The sequence below is a fragment of the Lampris incognitus genome, chromosome 2 (assembly GCF_029633865.1).
Source record: "Lampris incognitus isolate fLamInc1 chromosome 2, fLamInc1.hap2, whole genome shotgun sequence".
Lineage (NCBI taxonomy): Eukaryota > Metazoa > Chordata > Actinopteri > Lampriformes > Lampridae > Lampris > Lampris incognitus.
The window spans coordinates 71,415,008-71,436,428 of NC_079212.1; positions in this window are offsets into that span (position 1 = coordinate 71,415,008).

Consider the following 21,421-nt stretch of genomic DNA (forward strand, 5'->3'; position numbering starts at 1 on the left):
TGATTTCTTGCAAAATTAATACATGTAGCCAGTATATGCTACTGTTATGTTTGTTTAGACTATAGTAAAACCATGGTTTCTTGCTAAATTAATACATGTAGCCAGTATATGCTACTGTTATGTTTGTTTAGACTATAGTAAAACCATGGTTTCTTGCTAAATTAATACATGTAGCCAGTATATGCTAATGTTATGTTCGTTTAGACTATGGTAAAACCATGATTTCTTGCAAAAATAATACACGTAGCCAGTATATGCTACTGTTATGTTTGTTTGTTTAGACTATAGTAAAACCATGATTTCTTGCAAAATTAATACATGTAGCCAGTATATGCTACTGTTATGTTTGTTTGTTTAGACTATAGTAAAACCATGATTTCCTTTCTAAATTAATACATGTAGCCTGTATATGCTACTGTTGTTTGTTTGTTTAGACTATAGTAAAACCATGATTTCTTGCTAAATTAATACATGTAGCCAGTATATGCTAATGTTATGTTTGTTTAGACTATGGTAAAACCATGATTTCTTGCAAAATTAATACATGTAGCCAGTATATGCTACTGTTGTTTGTTTGTTTAGACTATAGTAAAACCAGGGTTTCTCTCTAAATTAATACATGTAGCCAGTATATGCTAATGTTTTGTTTTCTTTTGACTATAGTAAAACCATGATTTCTTGCAAAATTAATACATGTAGCCAGTATATGCTACTGTTATGTTTGTTTGTTTAGACTATAGTAAAACCATGATTTCTTGCAAAATTAATACATTTAGCCAGTATATGCTACTGTTGTTTGTTTGTTTGTTTGTTTAGACTATAGTAAAACCATGATTTCTTGCAAAATTAATACGTGTAGCCAGTATATGCTAATGTTGTGTTTGTTTAGACTATAGTAAAACCATGATTTCTTGCAAAATTAATACATGTAGTCAGTATATGCTACTGTTATGTTTGTTTAGACTATAGTAAAACCATGGTTTCTTGCTAAATTAATACATGTAGCCAGTATATGCTAATGTTATGTTCGTTTAGACTATGGTAAAACCATGATTTCTTGCAAAAATAATACACGTAGCCAGTATATGCTACTGTTATGTTTGTTTCGACTATGGTAAAACCATGATTTCTTGCAAAATTAATACATGTAGCCAGTATATGCTACTGTTTTTGTTTAAACTATAGTAAAACCATGGTTTCTTGCAAAATTTATACATGTAGCCAGTATATGCTATGTTATGTTTGTTTAGACTATAGTAAAACCATGATTTCTTGCAAAATTAATACATGTAGCCAGTATATGCTAATGTTATGTTTGTTTAGACTATAGTAAAACCATGATTTCTTACAAAATTAATACGTGTAGCCAGTATATGCTACTGTTATGTTTGTTTAGACTATGGTAAAACCATGACTTCTTGCAAACTTAATACATGTAGCCAGTATATGCTACTGTTGTTTGTTTGTTTAGACTATAGTAAAACAATGGTTTCTCTCTAAATTAATACATGTAGCCAGAATATGCTAATGTTTTGTTTTCTTTTGACTATAGTAAAACCATGATTTCTTGCAAAATTAATACATGTAGCCAGTATATGCTACTGTTATGTTTGTTTGTTTAGAGTATAGTAAAACCATGATTTCTTGCAAAATTAATACATATAGCCAGTATATGCTACTGTTGTTTGTTTGTTTGTTTAGACTATAGTAAAACCATGATTTCTTGCAAAATAAATACATTTAGCCAGTATATGCTACTGTTGTTTGTTTGTTTAGACTATAGTAAAACCATGATTTCTTGCAAACTTAATACATGTAGCCAGTATATGCTACTGTTATGTTTGTTTGTTTAGACTATAGTAAAACCATGGTTTCTTACAAAATTAATACGTGTAGCCAGTATATGCTAATGTTATGTTTGTTTAGACTATAGTAAACCATGATTTCTTGAAAAACTAATACGTGTAGCCAGTATATGCTACTGTTATTTTTGTTCATTTAGACTATAGTAAAACCATGATTTCTTGCAAAATTAATATGTGTAGCCAGTATATGCTACTGTTATGTTTGTTTGTTTAGACTATAGTAAAACCATGATTTCTTGCAAAATTAATACATGTAGCCAGTATATGCTACTGTTGTGTTTGTTTGTTTAGACTATAGTAAAACCATGATTTCCTTTCTAAATTAATACATGTAGCCTGTATATGCTACTGTTGTTTGTTTGTTTAGACTATAGTAAAACCATGATTTCTTGCTAAATTAATACATGTAGCCAGTATATGCTACTGTTTTTGTTTAAACTATAGTAAAACCATGGTTTCTTGCAAAATTTATACATGTAGCCAGTATATGCAAATGTTATGTTTGTTTAGACTATGGTAAAACCATGATTTCCTGCAAAATTAATACATGTAGCCAGTATATGCTACTGTTGTTTGTTTGTTTAGACTATAGTAAAACCATGGTTTCTCTCTAAATTAATACATGTAGCCAGTATATGCTAATGTTTTGTTTGTTTAGACTATAGTAAAACCGTGATTTCTTGCAAAATTAATACATATACCCAGTATATGCTACTGTTGTTTGTTTGTTTGTTTAGACTATAGTAAAACCATGATTTCTTGCAAAATTAATACATATAGCCAGTATATGCTAATGTTATGTTTGTTTGTTTAGACTATAGTAAAGCCATGGTTTCTTGCAAAATTAATACATTTAGCCAGTATATGCTACTGTTGTTTGTTTGTTTGTTTGTTTAGACTATAGTAAAACCATGATTTCTTGCAAAATTAATACGTGTAGCCAGTATATGCTAATGTTGTGTTTGTTTAGACTATAGTAAAACCATGATTTCTTGCAAAATTAATACATGTAGCCAGTATATGCTACTGTTATGTTTGTTTAGACTATAGTAAAACCATGGTTTCTTGCTAAATTAATACATGTAGCCAGTATATGCTAATGTTATGTTTGTTTAGACTATGGTAAAACCATGACTTCTTGCAAACTTAATACATGTAGCCAGTATATGCTACTGTTGTTTGTTTGTTTAGACTATAGTAAAACAATGGTTTCTCTCTAAATTAATACATGTAGCCAGAATATGCTAATGTTTTGTTTTCTTTTGACTATAGTAAAACCATGATTTCTTGCAAAATTAATACATGTAGCCAGTATATGCTACTGTTATGTTTGTTTGTTTAGAGTATAGTAAAACCATGATTTCTTGCAAAATTAATACATATAGCCAGTATATGCTACTGTTGTTTGTTTGTTTGTTTAGACTATAGTAAAACCATGATTTCTTGCAAAATAAATACATTTAGCCAGTATATGCTACTGTTGTTTGTTTGTTTAGACTATAGTAAAACCATGATTTCTTGCAAACTTAATACATGTAGCCAGTATATGCTACTGTTATGTTTGTTTGTTTAGACTATAGTAAAACCATGGTTTCTTACAAAATTAATACGTGTAGCCAGTATATGCTAATGTTATGTTTGTTTAGACTATAGTAAACCATGATTTCTTGAAAAACTAATACGTGTAGCCAGTATATGCTACTGTTATTTTTGTTCATTTAGACTATAGTAAAACCATGATTTCTTGCAAAATTAATATGTGTAGCCAGTATATGCTACTGTTATGTTTGTTTGTTTAGACTATAGTAAAACCATGATTTCTTGCAAAATTAATACATGTAGCCAGTATATGCTACTGTTGTGTTTGTTTGTTTAGACTATAGTAAAACCATGATTTCCTTTCTAAATTAATACATGTAGCCTGTATATGCTACTGTTGTTTGTTTGTTTAGACTATAGTAAAACCATGATTTCTTGCTAAATTAATACATGTAGCCAGTATATGCTACTGTTTTTGTTTAAACTATAGTAAAACCATGGTTTCTTGCAAAATTTATACATGTAGCCAGTATATGCAAATGTTATGTTTGTTTAGACTATGGTAAAACCATGATTTCCTGCAAAATTAATACATGTAGCCAGTATATGCTACTGTTGTTTGTTTGTTTAGACTATAGTAAAACCATGGTTTCTCTCTAAATTAATACATGTAGCCAGTATATGCTAATGTTTTGTTTGTTTAGACTATAGTAAAACCGTGATTTCTTGCAAAATTAATACATATACCCAGTATATGCTACTGTTGTTTGTTTGTTTGTTTAGACTATAGTAAAACCATGATTTCTTGCAAAATTAATACATATAGCCAGTATATGCTAATGTTATGTTTGTTTGTTTAGACTATAGTAAAGCCATGGTTTCTTGCAAAATTAATACATTTAGCCAGTATATGCTACTGTTGTTTGTTTGTTTGTTTGTTTAGACTATAGTAAAACCATGATTTCTTGCAAAATTAATACGTGTAGCCAGTATATGCTAATGTTGTGTTTGTTTAGACTATAGTAAAACCATGATTTCTTGCAAAATTAATACATGTAGCCAGTATATGCTACTGTTATGTTTGTTTAGACTATAGTAAAACCATGGTTTCTTGCTAAATTAATACATGTAGCCAGTATATGCTAATGTTATGTTCGTTTAGACTATGGTAAAACCATGATTTCTTGCAAAATTAATACATATAGCCAGTATATGCTACTGTTGTTTGTTTGTTTGTTTAGACTATAGTAAAACCATGATTTCTTGCAAAATAAATACATTTAGCCAGTATATGCTACTGTATTTGTTTAAACTATAGTAAAACCATGGTTTCTTGCAAAATTTATACATATAGCCAGTATATGCTAATGTTATGTTTGTTTAAACGATGGTAAAACCATGATTTCTTGCAAAATTAATACGTGTAGCCAGTATATGCTAATGTTATGTTCATTAGACTATAGTAAACCATGATTTCTTGTAAAATTAATATGTGTAGCCAGTATATGCTACTGTTATTTTTGTTTATTTAGACTATAGTAAAACCATGATTTCTTGCAAAATTAATATGTGTAGCCAGTATATGCTACTGTTATGTTCTTTTGTTTAGACTATAGTAAAACCATGATTTCTTGCAAAATTAATACATGTAGCCAGTATATGCTACTGTTATGTTTGTTTGTTTAGACTATAGTAAAACCATGATTTCCTTTCTAAATTAATACATGTAGCCTGTATATGCTACTGTTGTTTGTTTGTTTAGACTATAGTAAAACCATGATTTCTTGCTAAATTAATACATGTAGCCAGTATATGCTACTGTTTTTGTTTAAACTATAGTAAAACCATGGTTTCTTGCAAAATTTATACATGTAGCCAGTATATGCTAATGTTATGTTTGTTTAAACTATGGTAAAACCATGATTTCTTGCAAAATTAATACATGTAGTCATTATATGCTAATGTTGTTTGTTTAGACTATAGTAAAACCATGGTTTCTTACAAAATTAATACGTGTAGCCAGTATATGCTAATGTTATGTTTGTTTAGACTATGGTAAAACCATGATTTCTTGCAAAATTAATACATGTAGCCAGTATATGCTACTGTTGTTTGTTTGTTTAGACTATAGTAAAACCATGGTTTCTCTCTAAATTAATACATGTAGCCAGTATATGCTAATGTTTTGTTTTCTTTTGACTATAGTAAAACCATGATTTCTTGCAAAATTAATACATGTAGCCAGTGTATGCTACTGTTATGTTTGTTTGTTTAGACTATAGTAAAACCATGATTTCTTGCAAAATTAATACATTTAGCCAGTATATGCTACTGTTGTTTGTTTGTTTGTTTGTTTAGACTATAGTAAAACCATGATTTCTTGCAAAATTAATACGTGTAGCCAGTATATGCTAATGTTGTGTTTGTTTAGACTATAGTAAAACCATGATTTCTTGCAAAATTAATACATGTAGCCAGTATATGCTACTGTTATGTTTGTTTAGACTATAGTAAAACCATGGTTTCTTGCTAAATTAATACATGTAGCCAGTATATGCTACTGTTATGTTTGTTTAGACTATAGTAAAACCATGGTTTCTTGCTAAATTAATACATGTAGCCAGTATATGCTAATGTTATGTTCGTTTAGACTATGGTAAAACCATGATTTCTTGCAAAAATAATACACGTAGCCAGTATATGCTACTGTTATGTTTGTTTGTTTAGACTATAGTAAAACCATGATTTCTTGCAAAATTAATACATGTAGCCAGTATATGCTACTGTTATGTTTGTTTGTTTAGACTATAGTAAAACCATGATTTCCTTTCTAAATTAATACATGTAGCCTGTATATGCTACTGTTGTTTGTTTGTTTAGACTATAGTAAAACCATGATTTCTTGCTAAATTAATACATGTAGCCAGTATATGCTAATGTTATGTTTGTTTAGACTATGGTAAAACCATGATTTCTTGCAAAATTAATACATGTAGCCAGTATATGCTACTGTTGTTTGTTTGTTTAGACTATAGTAAAACCAGGGTTTCTCTCTAAATTAATACATGTAGCCAGTATATGCTACTGTTATGTTTGTTTGTTTCGACTATAGTAAAACCATGATTTCTTGCAAAATTAATACATTTAGCCAGTATATGCTACTGTTGTTTGTTTGTTTGTTTGTTTAGACTATAGTAAAACCATGATTTCTTGCAAAATTAATACGTGTAGCCAGTATATGCTAATGTTGTGTTTGTTTAGACTATAGTAAAACCATGATTTCTTGCAAAATTAATACATGTAGTCAGTATATGCTACTGTTATGTTTGTTTAGACTATAGTAAAACCATGGTTTCTTGCTAAATTAATACATGTAGCCAGTATATGCTAATGTTATGTTCGTTTAGACTATGGTAAAACCATGATTTCTTGCAAAAATAATACACGTAGCCAGTATATGCTACTGTTATGTTTGTTTCGACTATGGTAAAACCATGATTTCTTGCAAAATTAATACATGTAGCCAGTATATGCTACTGTTTTTGTTTAAACTATAGTAAAACCATGGTTTCTTGCAAAATTTATACATGTAGCCAGTATATGCTATGTTATGTTTGTTTAGACTATAGTAAAACCATGATTTCTTGCAAAATTAATACATGTAGCCAGTATATGCTAATGTTATGTTTGTTTAGACTATAGTAAAACCATGATTTCTTACAAAATTAATACGTGTAGCCAGTATATGCTACTGTTATGTTTGTTTAGACTATGGTAAAACCATGACTTCTTGCAAACGTAATACATGTAGCCAGTATATGCTACTGTTGTTTGTTTAGACTATAGTAAAACAATGGTTTCTCTCTAAATTAATACATGTAGCCAGAATATGCTAATGTTTTGTTTTCTTTTGACTATAGTAAAACCATGATTTCTTGCAAAATTAATACATGTAGCCAGTATATGCTACTGTTATGTTTGTTTGTTTAGAGTATAGTAAAACCATGATTTCTTGCAAAATTAATACATATAGCCAGTATATGCTACTGTTGTTTGTTTGTTTGTTTAGACTATAGTAAAACCATGATTTCTTGCAAAATAAATACATTTAGCCAGTATATGCTACTGTTGTTTGTTTGTTTAGACTATAGTAAAACCATGATTTCTTGCAAACTTAATACATGTAGCCAGTATATGCTACTGTTATGTTTGTTTGTTTAGACTATAGTAAAACCATGGTTTCTTACAAAATTAATACGTGTAGCCAGTATATGCTAATGTTATGTTTGTTTAGACTATAGTAAACCATGATTTCTTGAAAAACTAATACGTGTAGCCAGTATATGCTACTGTTATTTTTGTTCATTTAGACTATAGTAAAACCATGATTTCTTGCAAAATTAATATGTGTAGCCAGTATATGCTACTGTTATGTTTGTTTGTTTAGACTATAGTAAAACCATGATTTCTTGCAAAATTAATACATGTAGCCAGTATATGCTACTGTTATGTTTGTTTGTTTAGACTATAGTAAAACCATGATTTCATTTCTAAATTAATACATGTAGCCTGTATATGCTACTGTTGTTTGTTTGTTTAGACTATAGTAAAACCATGATTTCTTGCTAAATTAATACATGTAGCCAGTATATGCTACTGTTTTTGTTTAAACTATAGTAAAACCATGGTTTCTTGCAAAATTTATACATGTAGCCAGTATATGCTAATGTTATGTTTGTTTAGACTATGGTAAAACCATGATTTCCTGCAAAATTAATACATGTAGCCAGTATATGCTACTGTTGTTTGTTTGTTTAGACTATAGTAAAACCATGGTTTCTCTCTAAATTAATACATGTAGCCAGTATATGCTAATGTTTTGTTTGTTTAGACTATAGTAAAACCGTGATTTCTTGCAAAATTAATACATATACCCAGTATATGCTACTGTTGTTTGTTTGTTTGTTTAGACTATAGTAAAACCATGATTTCTTGCAAAATTAATACATATAGCCAGTATATGCTAATGTTATGTTTGTTTGTTTAGACTATAGTAAAGCCATGGTTTCTTGCAAAATTAATACATTTAGCCAGTATATGCTACTGTTGTTTGTTTGTTTGTTTGTTTAGACTATAGTAAAACCATGATTTCTTGCAAAATTAATACGTGTAGCCAGTATATGCTAATGTTGTGTTTGTTTAGACTATAGTAAAACCATGATTTCTTGCAAAATTAATACATGTAGCCAGTATATGCTACTGTTATGTTTGTTTAGACTATAGTAAAACCATGGTTTCTTGCTAAATTAATACATGTAGCCAGTATATGCTAATGTTATGTTCGTTTAGACTATGGTAAAACCATGATTTCTTGCAAAATTAATACATATAGCCAGTATATGCTACTGTTGTTTGTTTGTTTGTTTAGACTATAGTAAAACCATGATTTCTTGCAAAATAAATACATTTAGCCAGTATATGCTACTGTTGTTTGTTTGTTTAGACTATAGTAAAACCATGATTTCTTGCAAACTTAATACATGTAGCCAGTATATGGTAATGTTATGTTTGTTTGTTTAGACTATAGTAAAACCATGATTTCTTGCAAAATTAATACATATAGCCAGTATATGCTAATGTTATGTTTGTTTAGACTATAGTAAAACCATGATTTCTTGCAAACTTAATACATGTAGCCAGTATATGCTACTGTTGTTTGTTTGTTTAGACTATAGTAAAACCATGGTTTCTCTCTAAATTAATACATGTAGCCAGTATATGCTAATGTTTTGTTTGTTTAGACTATAGAAAAACCATGATCTCTTGCAAAATTAATACATGTAGCCAGTATATGCTACTGTTATGTTTGTTTGTTTGTTTAGACTATAGTAAAACCATGATTTCTTGCAAAATTAATACATATAGCCAGTATATGCTAATGTTATGTTTGTTTGTTTAGACTATAGTAAAGCCATGGTTTCTTGCAAAATTAATACATTTAGCCAGTATATGCTACTGTTGTTTGTTTGTTTGTTTGTTTAGACTATAGTAAAACCATGATTTCTTGCAAAATTAATACGTGTAGCCAGTATATGCTAATGTTGTGTTTGTTTAGACTATAGTAAAACCATGATTTCTTGCAAAATTAATACATGTAGCCAGTATATGCTACTGTTGTGTTTGTTTAGACTATAGTAAAACCATGATTTCTTGCTAAATTAATACATGTAGCCAGTATATGCTAATGTTATGTTCGTTTAGACTATGGTAAAACCATGATTTCTTGCAAAAATAATACACGTAGCCAGTATATGCTACTGTTATGTTTGTTTAGACTATGGTAAAACCATGATTTCTTGCAAAATCAATACATGTAGCCAGTATATGCTACTGTTTTTGTTTAAACTATAGTAAAACCATGGTTTCTTGCAAAATTTATACATGTAGCCAGTATATGCTATGTTATGTTTGTTTAGACTATAGTAAAACCATGATTTCTTGCAAAATTAATACATGTAGCCAGTATATGCTAATGTTATGTTTGTTTAGACTATAGTAAAACCATGATTTCTTGCAAAATTAATACATATAGCCAGTATATGCTACTGTTGTTTCTTTGTTTGTTTAGACTATAGTAAAACCATGATTTCTTGCAAAATAAATACATTTAGCCAGTATATGCTACTGTTGTTTGTTTGTTTAGACTATAGTAAAACCATGATTTCTTACAAAATTAATACGTGTAGCCAGTATATGCTAATGTTATGTTTGTTTGTTTAGACTATAGTAAAACCATGATTTCTTGCAAAATTAATACGTGTAGCCAGTATATGCTAATGTTGTGTTTGTTTAGACTATAGTAAAACCATGATTTCTTGCAAAATTGATACATGTAGCCAGTATATGCTACTGTTATGTTTGTTTAGACTATAGTAAAACCATGGTTTCTTGCTAAATTAATACATGTAGCCAGTATATGCTAATGTTATGTTCGTTTAGACTATGGTAAAACCATGATTTCTTGCAAAAATAATACACGTAGCCAGTATATGCTACTGTTATGTTTGTTTAGACTATGGTAAAACCATGATTTCTTGCAAAATTAATACATGTAGCCAGTATATGCTACTGTTTTTGTTTAAACTATAGTAAAACCATGGTTTCTTGCAAAATTTATACATGTAGCCAGTATATGCTATGTTATGTTTGTTTAGACTATAGTAAAACCATGATTTCTTGCAAAATTAATACATGTAGCCAGTATATGCTAATGTTATGTTTGTTTAGACTATAGTAAAACCATGATTTCTTGCAAAATTAATACATATAGCCAGTATATGCTACTGTTGTTTCTTTGTTTGTTTAGACTATAGTAAAACCATGATTTCTTGCAAAATAAATACATTTAGCCAGTATATGCTACTGTTGTTTGTTTGTTTAGACTATAGTAAAACCATGATTTCTTACAAAATTAATACGTGTAGCCAGTATATGCTAATGTTATGTTTGTTTAGACTATAGTAAACCATGATTTCTTGTAAAATTAATATGTGTAGCCAGTATATGCTACTGTTATTTTTGTTTATTTAGACTATAGTAAAACCATGATTTCTTGCAAAATTAATATGTATAGCCAGTATATGCTACTGTTATGTTTGTTTGTTTAGACTATAGTAAAACCATGATTTCTTGCAAAATTAATACATATAGCCAGTATATGCTACTGTTATGTTTGTTTGTTTAGACTATAGTAAAACCATGATTTCCTTTCTAAATTAATACATGTAGCCTGTATATGCTACTGTTGTTTGTTTGTTTAGACTATAGTAAAACCATGATTTCTTGCTAAATTAATACATGTAGCCAGTATATGCTACTGTTTTTGTTTAAACTATAGTAAAACCATGGTTTCTTGCAAAATTTATACATGTAGCCAGTATATGCTAATGTTATGTTTGTTTAAACTATGGTAAAACCATGATTTCTTGCAAAATTAATACATGTAGTCATTATATGCTAATGTTGTTTGTTTAGACTATAGTAAAACCATGGTTTCTTACAAAATTAATACGTGTAGCCAGTATATGCTAATGTTATGTTTGTTTAGACTATGGTAAAACCATGATTTCTTGCAAAATTAATATGTGTAGCCAGTATATGCTACTGTTATGTTTGTTTGTTTAGACTATAGTAAAACCATGATTTCTTGCAGAATTAATACATGTAGCCAGTATATGCTACTGTTATGTTTGTTTGTTTAGACTATAGTAAAACCATGATTTCCTTTCTAAATTAATACATGTAGCCTGTATATGCTACTGTTGTTTGTTTGTTTAGACTATAGTAAAACCATGATTTCTTGCTAAATTAATACATGTAGCCAGTATATGCTACTGTATTTGTTTAAACTATAGTAAAACCATGGTTTCTTGCAAAATTTATACATATAGCCAGTATATGCTAATGTTATGTTTGTTTAAACGATGGTAAAACCATGATTTCTTGCAAAATTAATACGTGTAGCCAGTATATGCTAATGTTATGTTCATTAGACTATAGTAAACCATGATTTCTTGTAAAATTAATATGTGTAGCCAGTATATGCTACTGTTATTTTTGTTTATTTAGACTATAGTAAAACCATGATTTCTTGCAAAATTAATATGTGTAGCCAGTATATGCTACTGTTATGTTTGTTTGTTTAGACTATAGTAAAACCATGATTTCTTGCAAAATTAATACATGTAGCCAGTATATGCTACTGTTATGTTTGTTTGTTTAGACTATAGTAAAACCATGATTTCCTTTCTAAATTAATACATGTAGCCTGTATATGCTACTGTTGTTTGTTTGTTTAGACTATAGTAAAACCATGATTTCTTGCTAAATTAATACATGTAGTCATTATATGCTAATGTTGTTTGTTTAGACTATAGTAAAACCATGGTTTCTTACAAAATTAATACGTGTAGCCAGTATATGCTAATGTTATGTTTGTTTAGACTATGGTAAAACCATGATTTCTTGCAAAATTAATACATGTAGCCAGTATATGCTACTGTTGTTTGTTTGTTTAGACTATAGTAAAACCATGGTTTCTCTCTAAATTAATACATGTAGCCAGTATATGCTAATGTTTTGTTTTCTTTTGACTATAGTAAAACCATGATTTCTTGCAAAATTAATACATGTAGCCAGTGTATGCTACTGTTATGTTTGTTTGTTTAGACTATAGTAAAACCATGATTTCTTGCAAAATTAATACATTTAGCCAGTATATGCTACTGTTGTTTGTTTGTTTGTTTGTTTAGACTATAGTAAAACCATGATTTCTTGCAAAATTAATACGTGTAGCCAGTATATGCTAATGTTGTGTTTGTTTAGACTATAGTAAAACCATGATTTCTTGCAAAATTAATACATGTAGCCAGTATATGCTACTGTTATGTTTGTTTAGACTATAGTAAAACCATGGTTTCTTGCTAAATTAATACATGTAGCCAGTATATGCTACTGTTATGTTTGTTTAGACTATAGTAAAACCATGGTTTCTTGCTAAATTAATACATGTAGCCAGTATATGCTAATGTTATGTTCGTTTAGACTATGGTAAAACCATGATTTCTTGCAAAAATAATACACGTAGCCAGTATATGCTACTGTTATGTTTGTTTGTTTAGACTATAGTAAAACCATGATTTCCTTTCTAAATTAATACATGTAGCCTGTATATGCTACTGTTGTTTGTTTGTTTAGACTATAGTAAAACCATGATTTCTTGCTAAATTAATACATGTAGCCAGTATATGCTAATGTTATGTTTGTTTAGACTATGGTAAAACCATGATTTCTTGCAAAATTAATACATGTAGCCAGTATATGCTACTGTTGTTTGTTTGTTTAGACTATAGTAAAACCAGGGTTTCTCTCTAAATTAATACATGTAGCCAGTATATGCTAATGTTTTGTTTTCTTTTGACTATAGTAAAACCATGATTTCTTGCAAAATTAATACATGTAGCCAGTATATGCTACTGTTATGTTTGTTTGTTTAGACTATAGTAAAACCATGATTTCTTGCAAAATTAATACATTTAGCCAGTATATGCTACTGTTGTTTGTTTGTTTGTTTGTTTAGACTATAGTAAAACCATGATTTCTTGCAAAATTAATACGTGTAGCCAGTATATGCTAATGTTGTGTTTGTTTAGACTATAGTAAAACCATGATTTCTTGCAAAATTAATACATGTAGTCAGTATATGCTACTGTTATGTTTGTTTAGACTATAGTAAAACCATGGTTTCTTGCTAAATTAATACATGTAGCCAGTATATGCTAATGTTATGTTCGTTTAGACTATGGTAAAACCATGATTTCTTGCAAAAATAATACACGTAGCCAGTATATGCTACTGTTATGTTTGTTTCGACTATGGTAAAACCATGATTTCTTGCAAAATTAATACATGTAGCCAGTATATGCTAATGTTATGTTTGTTTAGACTATAGTAAAACCATGATTTCTTACAAAATTAATACGTGTAGCCAGTATATGCTACTGTTATGTTTGTTTAGACTATGGTAAAACCATGACTTCTTGCAAACTTAATACATGTAGCCAGTATATGCTACTGTTGTTTGTTTGTTTAGACTATAGTAAAACAATGGTTTCTCTCTAAATTAATACATGTAGCCAGAATATGCTAATGTTTTGTTTTCTTTTGACTATAGTAAAACCATGATTTCTTGCAAAATTAATACATGTAGCCAGTATATGCTACTGTTATGTTTGTTTGTTTAGAGTATAGTAAAACCATGATTTCTTGCAAAATTAATACATATAGCCAGTATATGCTACTGTTGTTTGTTTGTTTGTTTAGACTATAGTAAAACCATGATTTCTTGCAAAATAAATACATTTAGCCAGTATATGCTACTGTTGTTTGTTTGTTTAGACTATAGTAAAACCATGATTTCTTGCAAACTTAATACATGTAGCCAGTATATGGTAATGTTATGTTTGTTTGTTTAGACTATAGTAAAACCATGGTTTCTTACAAAATTAATACGTGTAGCCAGTATATGCTAATGTTATGTTTGTTTAGACTATAGTAAACCATGATTTCTTGAAAAACTAATACGTGTAGCCAGTATATGCTACTGTTATTTTTGTTCATTTAGACTATAGTAAAACCATGATTTCTTGCAAAATTAATATGTGTAGCCAGTATATGCTACTGTTATGTTTGTTTGTTTAGACTATAGTAAAACCATGATTTCTTGCAAAATTAATACATGTAGCCAGTATATGCTACTGTTATGTTTGTTTGTTTAGACTATAGTAAAACCATGATTTCCTTTCTAAATTAATACATGTAGCCTGTATAGGCTACTGTTGTTTGTTTGTTTAGACTATAGTAAAACCATGATTTCTTGCTAAATTAATACATGTAGCCAGTATATGCTACTGTTTTTGTTTAAACTATAGTAAAACCATGGTTTCTTGCAAAATTTATACATGTAGCCAGTATATGCTAATGTTATGTTTGTTTAGACTATGGTAAAACCATGATTTCCTGCAAAATTAATACATGTAGCCAGTATATGCTACTGTTGTTTGTTTGTTTAGACTATAGTAAAACCATGGTTTCTCTCTAAATTAATACATGTAGCCAGTATATGCTAATGTTTTGTTTGTTTAGACTATAGTAAAACCGTGATCTCTTGCAAAATTAATACATATACCCAGTATATGCTACTGTTGTTTGTTTGTTTGTTTAGACTATAGTAAAACCATGATTTCTTGCAAAATTAATACATATAGCCAGTATATGCTAATGTTATGTTTGTTTGTTTAGACTATAGTAAAGCCATGGTTTCTTGCAAAATTAATACATTTAGCCAGTATATGCTACTGTTGTTTGTTTGTTTGTTTGTTTAGACTATAGTAAAACCATGATTTCTTGCAAAATTAATACGTGTAGCCAGTATATGCTAATGTTGTGTTTGTTTAGACTATAGTAAAACCATGATTTCTTGCAAAATTAATACATGTAGCCAGTATATGCTACTGTTATGTTTGTTTAGACTATAGTAAAACCATGGTTTCTTGCTAAATTAATACATGTAGCCAGTATATGCTAATGTTATGTTCGTTTAGACTATGGTAAAACCATGATTTCTTGCAAAATTAATACATATAGCCAGTATATGCTACTGTTGTTTGTTTGTTTGTTTAGACTATAGTAAAACCATGATTTCTTGCAAAATAAATACATTTAGCCAGTATATGCTACTGTTGTTTGTTTGTTTAGACTATAGTAAAACCATGATTTCTTGCAAACTTAATACATGTAGCCAGTATATGGTAATGTTATGTTTGTTTGTTTAGACTATAGTAAAACCATGGTTTCTCTCTAAATTAATACATGTAGCCAGTATATGCTAATGTTATGTTTGTTTAGACAATAGTAAACCATGATTTCTTGAAAAACTAATACGTGTAGCCAGTATATGCTGCTGTTATTTTTGTTCATTTAGACTATAGTAAAACCATGATTTCTTGCAAAATTAATATGTGTAGCCAGTATATGCTACTGTTATGTTTGTTTGTTTAGACTATAGTAAAACCATGATTTCTTGCAAAATTAATACATGTAGCCAGTATATGCTACTGTTGTGTTTGTTTAGACTATAGTAAAACCATGGTTTCTTGCTAAATTAATACATGTAGCCAGTATATGCTAATGTTATGTTCGTTTAGACTATGGTAAAACCATGATTTCTTGCAAAAATAATACACGTAGCCAGTATATGCTACTGTTATGTTTGTTTAGACTATGGTAAAACCATGATTTCTTGCAAAATCAATACATGTAGCCAGTATATGCTACTGTTTTTGTTTAAACTATAGTAAAACCATGGTTTCTTGCAAAATTTATACATGTAGCCAGTATATGCTATGTTATGTTTGTTTAGACTATAGTAAAACCATGATTTCTTGCAAAATTAATACATGTAGCCAGTATATGCTAATGTTATGTTTGTTTAGACTATAGTAAAACCATGATTTCTTGCAAAATTAATACATATAGCCAGTATATGCTACTGTTGTTTCTTTGTTTGTTTAGACTATAGTAAAACCATGATTTCTTGCAAAATAAATACATTTAGCCAGTATATGCTACTGTTGTTTGTTTGTTTAGACTATAGTAAAACCATGATTTCTTACAAAATTAATACGTGTAGCCAGTATATGCTAATGTTATGTTTGTTTGTTTAGACTATAGTAAAACCATGATTTCTTGCAAAATTAATACGTGTAGCCAGTATATGCTAATGTTGTGTTTGTTTAGACTATAGTAAAACCATGATTTCTTGCAAAATTGATACATGTAGCCAGTATATGCTACTGTTATGTTTGTTTAGACTATAGTAAAACCATGGTTTCTTGCTAAATTAATACATGTAGCCAGTATATGCTAATGTTATGTTCGTTTAGACTATGGTAAAACCATGATTTCTTGCAAAAATAATACACGTAGCCAGTATATGCTACTGTTATGTTTGTTTAGACTATGGTAAAACCATGATTTCTTGCAAAATTAATACATGTAGCCAGTATATGCTACTGTTTTTGTTTAAACTATAGTAAAACCATGGTTTCTTGCAAAATTTATACATGTAGCCAGTATATGCTATGTTATGTTTGTTTAGACTATAGTAAAACCATGATTTCTTGCAAAATTAATACATGTAGCCAGTATATGCTAATGTTATGTTTGTTTAGACTATAGTAAAACCATGATTTCTTGCAAAATTAATACATATAGCCAGTATATGCTACTGTTGTTTCTTTGTTTGTTTAGACTATAGTAAAACCATGATTTCTTGCAAAATAAATACATTTAGCCAGTATATGCTACTGTTGTTTGTTTGTTTAGACTATAGTAAAACCATGATTTCTTACAAAATTAATACGTGTAGCCAGTATATGCTAATGTTATGTTTGTTTAGACTATAGTAAAACCATGATTTCTTGCAAAATTAATACATATAGCCAGTATATGCTACTGTTATGTTTGTTTGTTTAGACTATAGTAAAACCATGATTTCCTTTCTAAATTAATACATGTAGCCTGTATATGCTACTGTTGTTTGTTTGTTTAGACTATAGTAAAACCATGATTTCTTACAAAATTAATACCTGTAGCCAGTATATGCTAATGTTATGTTTGTTTAGACTATAGTAAACCATGATTTCTTGTAAAATTAATATGTGTAGCCAGTATATGCTACTGTTATTTTTGTTTATTTAGACTATAGTAAAACCATGATTTCTTGCAAAATTAATATGTGTAGCCAGTATATGCTACTGTTATGTTTGTTTGTTTAGACTATAGTAAAACCATGATTTCTTGCAAAATTAATACATATAGCCAGTATATGCTACTGTTATGTTTGTTTGTTTAGACTATAGTAAAACCATGATTTCCTTTCTAAATTAATACATGTAGCCTGTATATGCTACTGTTGTTTGTTTGTTTAGACTATAGTAAAACCATGATTTCTTGCTAAATTAATACATGTAGCCAGTATATGCTACTGTTTTTGTTTAAACTATAGTAAAACCATGGTTTCTTGCAAAATGTATACATGTAGCCAGTACATGCTAATGTTATGTTTGTTTAAACTATGGTAAAACCATGATTTCTTGCAAAATTAATACATGTAGTCATTATATGCTAATGTTGTTTGTTTAGACTATAGTAAAACCATGGTTTCTTACAAAATTAATACGTGTAGCCAGTATATGCTAATGTTATGTTTGTTTAGACTATGGTAAAACTGTAGAGCCGAAGGAACGGAGAAGACCGTAGGTTCACACTTTAGCCGTGTAGGCAACTTTCTTTAATCCACGGTAAATCAGAGAGCAACCAAACCACAGCTCGACTGAGCGGAGGTGGCAAGAATAATCAGAAAACTGGCTGGACAACCATAACTTAACCCTGCGTTAACCTGCCAGGGCAACCATGACTTAACCCTTAGTTCCTGGGTTGAATTCTGTCCCCAATACGTGTCCACCACATGAGCCCCCCCAGAATTCGCCCTAGTAATCGAAGTCAGGCAGGCGCGGGGGGACAACAGGCCGTCCGCGGCGGCTCCGGATAACAGGGGCCGGAGTGTCTCTGGGAGGCATTGACGCGGGCCTGTGGAGGTCGGCCTGAGGAGCAGAAGAGGCAGCTCGGGCCTCCACGGGGGGAGGAGGCGGAGCCGGGGGACGACCGCGACGAGGAGGTTGGGCTAACTCCAACGGCTGCGTCAAGTCCAGGTGTGCGGGTTTAACTCGGTCCACTGAAACATGCTCGGCCGTGCCCCCAAAATCCACCACCAGGTGCTTAGTTCCCCGTTCCAGGACGCGGAAGGGGCCGTCATAAGGGGGTTGCAGAGGGGGGCGGTGTGCGTCGTGACGGATGAACACGTAGTCCGCTGACTGCAGACCTGGGGGCACCTGGGACACCGGCGCGCCGTGTTGGGCGGTAGGGACGGGTGTGAAAGCTCTGACCCCGTCCAGCAAGGAGGCTCGTTGGTCCACAGCTGACCAGGGACGCGTTGCATTGGGCATGAAATCGCCTGGGACTCGCAGCGGCGTGCCGTACACCAGCTCCGCAGAGGAGGCTTGTAGGTCTTCCTTCGGGGCGGTCCGCAGGCCCAGCATGACCCATGGGAGCTTGTCGACCCAGTTGCAGTCCTTGAGAGTAGCCCGAAGCGCAGCCTTCATGGACCGGTGGAAGCGCTCACATAGGCCGTTCGCCTGAGGGTGGTAGGCGGTAGTGCGATGAAGCTTGACGCCCAGAGCCTCACCCACAGCACTCCATAGCTCTGAGGTAAACTGTGGCCCGCGGTCAGATGAAAGGTCGGAAGGCGTACCGAAACGTGAGACCCACGACCCAATAAAAGCCCGGGCCACATCAGCAGACGTCGTGGATGCCAGGGGAACAGCTTCAGGCCAGCGCGTAGTCCTGTCCACCACAGTGAAGAGGTAGGTGAACCCATGGGAGGGGGGTAGGGGACCAACCAGGTCGACGTGGACATGGTCAAATCGTCTCTCCGGCACTGCGAAGCGTTCCAGGGGCGCCTTAATGTGGCGGTGTATCTTAGCCCGCTGACAGGCAACACACGAGTCGGCCCACGCTTTCACGTCTCTCTTAAGTCCCTCCCACACAAACTTAGCAGAGGTCAGGCGCACGGATGGCTTACCGCCTGGATGAGAGAGGCCGTGCACAGCTTCAAATACGGGGCGTCTCCAGCTGTGCGGGACGATGGGCCTGGGCTGTCCTGTGGAGACGTCACACAGGAGGGTGGCACCTGTGTCGCTGAAAGGAACGTCCTGCAGGCGGAGCCCCGTGTCGGAGGCCCGGAGACGGAGGATGCTCGGGTCCGTGGCCTGGTCAACGGCCATCTGTGCATAGTCAAGGCCTAGGTGGACCGCTCCAATCACTGCCCTAGAGAGGCAGTCAGCTACCTGGTTAGACTTACCAGCGACGTGCTGGATGTCGGTAGTGAATTCCGAAATGTAGGAGAGTTGTCGCTGCTGGCGAGCGGACCATGGCTCGGCCGTCTTGGACATGGCAAACGTGAGGGGCTTGTGGTCCACGTACGCAGTAAACTCGCGGCCCTCTAGCAGGAAACGGAAATGCCGGACAGCGAGCCAGAGACCGAGGAGTTCCCTGTCAAAAGTACTATACTTGCGCTCTCGGGGTGTAAGCTGGCGACTGAAAAAGGCCAAAGGCTGCCAAGCCCCCCCCACCCACTGTTCGTGAACCGCACCAACAGCATAGTCCGATGCATCCGTGGTTATGGAAATAGGCGCTGTAGGTGAAGGATGCGCTAGCAGGGTAGCCTGGGAGAGCGCAGCTTTAGTCTCGGTGAACGCACGGTCCCGCTCTGCTGTCCAGTCGACCGCCTGGTTGGGGGACATGCCTTTCAGCGCCTCGTACAGTGGCCGGATGATAAAGGCGGCTCGGGGAATGAAGCGGTGGTAGAATGTCACCATCCCAATGAACTCCCTGAGCGCACGAGCTGTTTGGGGGCGCGGAAAGGCCGCCACCGCTTCCACCTTTGAGGGCAGGGGGACTGCCCCGTCCCCAGTGATGCGATGCCCGAGGAAATCAATGGCTGTCAGCCCGAACCGGCACTTCGCCGGGTTGACGATCAGCCCATGCTGGCTGAGGCGTGTGAAGAGGGCATGAAGATGGGACAGGTGTTCTTCCTTGGAGGCGCTGGCGATGAGTATGTCGTCCAAATAGACGAAGAGGAAAGGAAGGCCACGGAGCACTGAATCCATCAGCCGCTGAAAGGACTGGGCCGCGTTTTTGAGTCCAAATGGCATTCGTAGGAATTCAAATAGGCCGAATGGGGTAGTCACCGCTGTCTTGGGGATGTCTGAGGGGTGCACGGGAACTTGATGATAACCACGGACCAGGTCGACTTTTGAGAAGACGCATTTGCCAGACAGGTTTGCAGAAAAGTCCTGGATATGCGGGACAGGATAGCGGTCGGGCGTGGTGGCGTCATTTAGTCGGCGGTAGTCCCCGCATGGGCGCCAACCTCCATCAGGCTTAGCGACGATGTGGAGTGGGGACGCCCACGGGCTGTCAGAGCGGCGGATGATCCCCATGCGTTCCAGGTGCTCGAACTCAGACTTGGCAATGGCGAGTTTGGCGGGGTCGAGACGCCTGGCTCTGGCGTAGACCGGGGGCCCCTTCGTAGCAATGTGATGCTCCACCCCATGCTTAGCGGTGGGTGCAGAGAAGGTAGGCTGGGTGAGGTCAGGGAACTCAGCGAGGAGGCGGGTGAACTTGTCTGCCTCTGAGAGAGAGTTGGCTAGACCTGCATAGGCCGCTTCCCTCCGCGTACATGCGAAGGAGGAGAAGGTTAAGGCATCGACCAGACGGCTGTTCTGAATGTCCACTAGCAAACCGTAAGCGCACAAAAAATCAGCTCCGAGGAGGGG